General features: G+C 40.2%; 1 pseudogene; it reads left to right on the top strand.

Moving 5' to 3' along the window:
- Positions 1 to 3,523: 3,523 nt before the first annotated feature.
- On the top strand, positions 3,524 to 7,294 carry LOC113910312 (annotated as a pseudogene).
- Positions 7,295 to 8,122: the final 828 nt, after the last annotated feature.

The raw sequence follows: 8,122 nt of genomic DNA, 5'->3' as shown, positions 1-8,122 counted from the left end.
AACAAACATTTTTAAAGGGTTGCATCTAAAGAGCAAACTGGTGGATTGGAAAGATGCAGCAGCAGACTCTTCAGTCTATTTGACTTTGCAACCACATGCATATCTTATTTTGACACTGTAAAGGGAAATACAAAGTGCAATGCCAAATAAAAACAAATTGTGAGATCAGATTAGAATTCACAAATCAGAATAATTTGGGGTACTGATTTGATTACAAGATATTACTCAATTTACTATGGATTCAGTGATGGACATCTTTTAAATAGTGAGGATGCCATCTGCATTTCATTGTTAGTCCTAGATCATAAACTGCTTGATAAAGAAGATCTTCAAGCTAAAATGAGAGAAGTAGAGCTATTAAATATTCATCTTAAAGTGTGTCTGAAATGAAAATGTAAATCATTTGCTCAAATGATTTTCTTGAAAAATTCAATTCCTAAATAACTTATTTGTAAAATGAAGACAATTAAAAATGCTGATATTTTGTCTAAGTCTATAAACATAGCAAAGTTTCAGTGATCCAGAACTCAAGTATCTGACCCCTTAACCTATCTTGGAAAACACACAAGAATCAGGATGTAAATTACGAACTTCTTAAAAGACATAACCTCCTTAGTATCCAAAATATATAAAGACCTTAAAATACTCAACCCTCCAAAAATGAATAATTGAATTAAAAATGGGCAGAAGTCATGAATAGACAATTTTCCAAGGAAGACATACAGATGGCCAACAGACACATGAAAAGATGCTCAACATCACTCATCATCAGGGAAATACAAATCAAAACCAGAATGAGATATCACCTCACACCTGTCAGAATATCTAAAGTCAACAACACAAGAAACAACAACAGGTGTTGGTGAGGATGTGGAGAAAGGGGAACCCTCTTGCATTGTTGGTGGGAATGCAAACTGGTGCAGCCACTCTGGAAAACAGTATAGAGGTTCCTCAAAAAGTTAAAAAGAGAACTACCCTAAGATCCAGCAATCACATTACTGGGTATTTACCCAAAGAATGCAAAAATACTAACTCAAAGGGATATATGCACCCCAGTGTTTATAGCAGCATTATCTACAATAGTCAAATTATGGAATCAGATCAAATGTCCATTGACTGATGATAAAGATGTGGCATATATATATACCAACCATAAAAAGGGATGAAATCTTACCATTTGCAACAACATGGATAGAGCTAGAGAGCATTATGCTAGGTGAAATAAGTCAGTCAGAGAAAGACAAATACCATATGATTGCACTCATATGTGGACTGTAAGAAACAAAATAAACAAACAAAAAATGAGCAAAGGGGGCAAAAAAGAGAGAGAGGCAAATGAAGAAACAGACTCTTAACTATAGAGAACAAACTGGTGGTTACCAGAAGGGAGGTGGGTGGGGGGATGGGTTAAATCCCCCAGGTGATGGGGATTAAGGAGGGCACATGTCTCAGAGTCCATAGTCTCTCATGGTCCATCTCTCCTTCCAACTGCCCCCCCCTTCATTTTTCCACGTACTGCATGGAGCACTGGGTGTTATACGAAAACAACGAACCGTGGATCACCACATCAAAAACTAATGATGTATTGTATGGTGACTGACATAACATAAAAAAATTAAATTTAAAAAAAGACAAATAGAGGAAAGAAGAACTAGGATGACCAGACTATACTTTTTGTAAGCTGATTAATAAACAAAATCTCCCTTGTTTAAAAAAAAAGAGGAGGGGGAGTGCACGTGTGATGAGCACTGGGTGATGTATGGAAGTGTTGAATCACTATGTTGTACACCTGAAACTAATATAACACTGTATGGAAACTAACTGGAATTTAAGTAAAAACTTAAAAAAAGACACTTCCACATCTCAGGATTTTACCAAGACAGCTCCTCATACCCCTCCTGTTGGATTTATTAATAGATACTGATATCAGTATATATACATAATCCCAAATTTGGGGGAGGAGTAGCCAATCTCTATGTACAGCGCTTTTTAGTAAGTTGGCAGAAAAGGGAATATAATAGGAGGTACTTCACAGCCTTAAGAATGAGTCTTAAAGCAAGGCCAGAGACATTAAAAAAATATATACAATAAAGTAAGGACAAAAGCTTTAAAAAAAAGAGCAGTTGAAAGCCATTTAGTTTGCTAACAAACTGACCCACATAACCAGAAACCCCAGAGAGCTGGGGGAGCTTCAAAATTGCTATAACAAATGACAAACTGCTACCTATATGTAGATGACCCTCAAGAATGGATTTCTAACAGACCATTCTTCTGCACTCCAGACATACTTACTCAACTATGCACTGGATGTCTCCAGCTGGATATTTTATAGGCACTTCAACTTTCTCTTCCTCATTCTCTTAAGGAAGCTACAATTCCTCCTGATTTCCTATCTCAGTGGTATGACTCCTGAGCACTATTCTACACGGTTCATATCCGCATGATTTATACAGTTTCTTCTACTTGCACTGCCTTTCTTTTGCACAGATCCCAAGCTTTGGGAAATGCCTGGCCAATACCTACTCAATCCAAGACCCAATAGTAGAAGCATCAACATGCTGGATTAAGGTTTTCTATCCTTCTTGGGTCTCCAAAGGTGGCTCATTGCAATCTGTTCAGACAGACATTTCTTGCAGTGTTTGTAGCACTTTATCACTAAATCTCTGTACTAGATGGGAAGCTCCTTGAAGAAAAAGTCTGTATCTTTTTTTTTAAGATTAATTTATTTGAGAAAGGGAGAGCATGAACGGGGGAGGGGCAGAGAGAGAGAGGGAGAGAAAGAACCCTCAAGTAGACTCCCCACTGAGCATGGAGCCTGATGTAGGGCTTGACATGGGGCTCGATCCCAGGACCCTGAGATCGTGACCTGACCCTAAACCAAGAGTCTGAGGCTTAACTAACTGAGCCACCCAGGTGCCCCCAATCTGTATCTTAATTGCCATTTGTGCTTAGTCCCAGACCCTCACTACAGCTCTATAAATGTTTACTGGGCAAATGAGTGAGTTATATAGAAATTATGAAGTCATTTTTAATAAGAGCAAAGGATATTAATAGGCAATTCTCAAAGGAGAAAACACAAATGTCCTGTGAACATACAAAAGATGTTCAAATTTATAAGTTGTTAGGGAAATGCAAAAACAAAACAAAACAAAAACCAATAATTTAGAATGCCAAAGATGGAAAAGATTGATAGTTTCTGGGCTGGCCAGGATACATGAAACCGTCATTCTCAAACACAATTGTTGGGACTCTAAAATATTACAGTTATCATTGCAAGCAATTTCATAATAATTATGAAAAAGGAAAATGTATATATTCTTTGACCCCAAAGTCTCACTTCTGGGAATATATCCGGCAAAAATAAGAGGGCAGCAACTTATAAGAAATTGTTTTAGTAGCAATTTCTCCCCAAATAAACAACAAACAAACCAACAAATGAAAACATTCCTGGAAATCTAATTAATATGGTAATCAGTGGGGGGTAAAATTATGATAACATCCATGCTGTGGAAAAATACAAAGAATGAAGTAAATCCATGTGCATTGACTGGAAGAAATTATCTAAGCGTGTCTGGGTGGCTTAGTCAGTTAAGCAACTGCCTTTGGCTCAGGTCATGATCCCAGAGTCCTGAGATCAGCCCTGCTGGGGCACTCCCTGCTCAGTGGGGAGTCTGCTTCTCTCTCTCTCCCTCTGCCCCCATCCTGCCCTGCTCATGTTCTCTCTCTCCCTCTCAAATAAATAAATAAATAAAATCTTTAAAAAAAGAAATTCTCTACAATATACTGAGTCAAAAAAAGTTCCAGAATAATATGTATTCTTGCACAAGCAAAAGGAAATATGGAAAGATAAAATTGCCAGAAGAGAGGGACAGAAGATTGATTTGTATACTTATAAATTATTTGAATTGTTTTTTAATATTTTAAAATTAATAAGTTTAACATATGGAAAAGTACAGAAAATAGAACTGATACCTGTCTTTCCATCACTTAGATTTATCAAATGTCAATATTTTGACATATTTCCTGCAGCTCTCTTTTTACAAAAGGATTTAAGTGTCATAGATAGAGCTAAAGCCATTTACCCACCTCCCTGTTCCCACTCCTCCTCCCACTCTCCCCAGAGATAACCACTATCTTAAAATGGGGATAAATCCCTCCTGTGCATGATTTTATAGTTTACCTGTGCATATATGCTTTCATAAACATCCCAGATCTCTTTTGGTGTATTTAAGTTTACATAAATGCATCATTTTTACCTATGGTTCTACTTTTTTATACTCAACATTCCTTTTCAGCTTGAGCCATGTTGCTGTAGCTAATTCATTTTAATTGCCTATAACATTCTATTGGATAAGCTTACCACAGTTTACTTATTCTGCTCTTGATGGAGATGAATGATGCAACGAATACATTGTCTACATCTTATTTTGCGCATGTGCCAGAGTCTCTCTGCGTTACGTAGCAAGAGGCAGAATTGTAGGATCACAGAGCATTTCTATTGGACTGATCAAGTTTTCTTTATTCCTCACCATTTTGCCTGTCAACTGGTTGAGAGTTACAGATTCTTTTCTTATTTATTTAATTATTCTTAAATTTTTGACATACATTCTTGAATCTAAAGAGCTAATAATAATCGAAAGGTCTGGCTTCCGCTTGAACTATAGAAGCATTTTACAACACTTGTAATCAAATTACAGCTCTTCCCATGGTCCATATCACGACCGGGAAATATTTCGGTTCCACCGTCTTTTTAAACCCTCTCACTCCAAATCAGTCCTTGCTCTTGTTTTTACAGCATGTTTGTTTGGATTTACCAGATGTTTTCTGATGCCTTTGTTCCTCCCTTCTCCACACATTCTATCCTACACCTTCCCTGTCACTTTACTTATTCCTGAAGTCCATCTGTTAGTATTTTTTAAAATATTTGCCTAAAAATGTAGTTTTTAATCTAATTCTTAAACGGTAGTTTAGATACTTTTAAAATTGGAGGATCACAGCTATTTTCTCTCAGGAGTAGACTTTACCCTTGGTTTTTGTCCTCTATTATTGTGTTTGAGAAAATAGCCATCAGCACAAATGTTCCTTTGCTGATAATCTAGCTTTTATTTCTGGGTGATTTTTAACAATCTTCTCGGTGTTTTTGATGTTTCGTACTTTTACTAAGATTTTTTCCAGGTGCAAATTTATTTTTATTCATTCTAACTAGACTAGGTGTTTTTTCTTTAATCTAAGGATTTCTGTCTTATTTAATGAATATTTATCATTTATCATCTCTCTTAATGTTCCTGTTTGTTATACATTCTCCTTCTTGATTCTTTACTCCTTGTCTTTTAACAACTGTCATATTTTTATCTGTTTTTCTCACTGTGATGCACTACAATGAATTTCCTTAGAAACATATTCTCTCTTCTACTAGTCTCTCTAAAATCTCAACTATTTGATATTAAAAACTAAATACTAAATATCTAATATGTTAAATACTAAAAACTAAAATATCAACTATTTGATATTAAAAAATAAATCAGATTGCTGATTTATTCACAAAGTTTTTAATATCAAATATTTGAAATTTTTATTTCTAGATATTCTTTTTTATTTAAGAAAGTATGTTTTACCATTCCCCCCTTCTGGAACTCAGAGCCGCTGAGCTGGCTGTCGTCCATTTTGTGAAGCAGCCAAAGAGATGACCCACTGCGTGACCTTGGTTCAACTCTCCATTTCCTGTGACCACCTCATTGACAAGGACATCGGCTCCAAGTCCGACCCACTCTGCGTCCTTTTACAGGATGTGGGAGGGGGCAGCTGGGCTGAGCTTGGCCGAACTGAGCGAGTGCGGAACTGCTCGAGCCCCGAGTTCTCCAAGACTGCAGCCTGAGTACCACTTTGAAACAGTCCAGAAGCTCCGATTTGGCATTTGTGACATAGACAACAAGACACCTGAGCTGGGGGATGATGACTTCCTAAGGAGGGGCTGAGTGTTCCCTAGGACAGATTGTGTCCAGCCAGATAATAACTCTACCCTTGATGCTGAAGCCTGGAAAACCTGCTGGGTGGGGGACTATCACGGTATCCGCTCAAGAGATGAAGCATAATCGTATAGTGACCATGGAGGTGGAGGCCAGAAAACTAGATAAGAAGGACTTCTTGGGGAAATCGGACCCGTTCTTGGAGTTCTTCCGTCAGGGTGATGGGAAATGGCACCTGGCATACAGATCTGAGGTAATCAAGAACAACTTGAACCCTACATGGAAGCGCTTCTCTGTCCCCCTTCAGCATTTCTGTGGGGGAGACCCCAACACACCCATCCAGGTGCGATGCTCAGACTATGACAGTGATGGTTCACATGATCTCATTGGTACCTTCTACACCAGTTTGGCCCAGCTGTAAGCAGTCCCCGCTGAGTTTGAATGTAACCACCCTGAGAAACAGCAGAAAAAGAAAAGCTACAAGAACTCTGGGACTGTTTGTGTCAAGATTTGCCAGGTGGAAACACAGTATTCATTCCTGGACTATGGGATGGGAGGCTGTCAAATCAACTTCACTGTAGGCATTGACTTCATGGGCTCCAATGGAGAGCCTTCCTCCCCAGACTCCCTGCACTACCTCAAGCCCAACAGGGGTCAGCAAGTACCTGACAGTTGACAGTGGGGCAGTGTGATGCAGGACTATGACTCGGACAAGCTATTCCCAGCATTTGGATTTGGGGCCCAGGTACCCCCCCAATTGGCAGGTCTCCCGTGAATTTGCCTTGAACTTCAACCCCAGCAACCCCTACTGCCCAGGCATCCAGGGCATTGTGGATGCTTACCGCCAAGCCCTGCCCCAAGTTCGTCTCTATGGCCCCACCAACTTTGCACCCGTCATCAACCATGTGGCCAGGTTGGCAACCCAGACTGTACATCAGAGGACTGCCTCGAAATGCTTGGTGCTGTTGCTGCTGACTGACGGTGCTGTGACAGATGTGGAGGCTACAGGTGAGGCTGTGGTGCGTGCCTCCTACCTGCCCATGTCAGTGATCATCGTGGGTGTGGGTGGCGTTGACTGCGAGGCCATGGAGCAGCTGGATGCTGATGGTGGACCCCTGCATGCACGCTCCGGGGAGGCAGCTGCCCGTGATGTAGTGCCGTTTACGCCCTACCGCCGCTTCCAGAATGCCCCTTGGGAGACACCGGCACAGACTGTGCTCGCAGAAGTACCCACACAACTGGTCTCCTACTTCACGGCCCAAGGTTGGGCCCCATTCAAGCCACTTCCACCCCCAGCCAAGAGCCCTGCACAGGCTCCTCAGGCCTAGATTCCCTTAGAGGGTGGGCTCTGGCTCGTCCTCTGTCTGGTGTCCCCAAGGTCCCTGTGGGGCATGGCTCAACCCTGCACACATTGCCCAGTGCTGCACTTTACATTTTATACTTTTATATTTGCTCCTGCTGTGGCTCTTGATCCCTCCTGCTTGCCCCGGTATCCTTCATTTAATAAAGATCAGCGAAGACCAAAAGAAAAAAAAAAAGAAGATATGTTTTCTTTTCTCAGAATATCCTGTTTTTGCCTATGTTTCCATTTTAAAAACATGTTTAACATTCTAGATACAACTACTTTTGTGAACGTTCTGAAAGTCTAATCTGGCTCTTTCTCCTGTCCATTGACTTTTGCATAAGGCGAATGATTTCCTTGTACATCATGTAATTTTGGAAGGTGAGTTTATATCTTCAACGGGGATTTTTTTTTTTTTTTTTTGAGAACCACATGTCCTCTGGGCTGAAGCATGATGTAGAGAAGTTGTGCATTTGCTTCTGCCTGGTGTCCCATGTGTTTGCCCACATCCGGACTAGTTTTTGACATTAACTTCTTATTGTGATGGTTCCCTTACTATGCATTTGGTAAGATTTACTGGTACATGGCTCAGACTTTTATTTCCTTCACCCACAGCTTTTTATCACTTCCCTGGCAGAACAAGTTTTCCAAATTCTTTTTTTGTTGTTGTTGGGGGGGCAGCCTTTCCAGAGCTCAGTTACATGCAGGTGTCTCAGTTGTAGGTAAACACCGTGAACGGATGGAGCCCCAAAGTAACACGTTCTGTCCTGGCATGTCGATTAAAACCCCAGTTCCTAGACCCTCCCTCTATTTC

This window comes from Zalophus californianus, chromosome 4 (assembly GCF_009762305.2).
Source record: "Zalophus californianus isolate mZalCal1 chromosome 4, mZalCal1.pri.v2, whole genome shotgun sequence".
Lineage (NCBI taxonomy): Eukaryota > Metazoa > Chordata > Mammalia > Carnivora > Otariidae > Zalophus > Zalophus californianus.
This window is presented reverse-complemented; position numbering and strand designations above follow the sequence as displayed.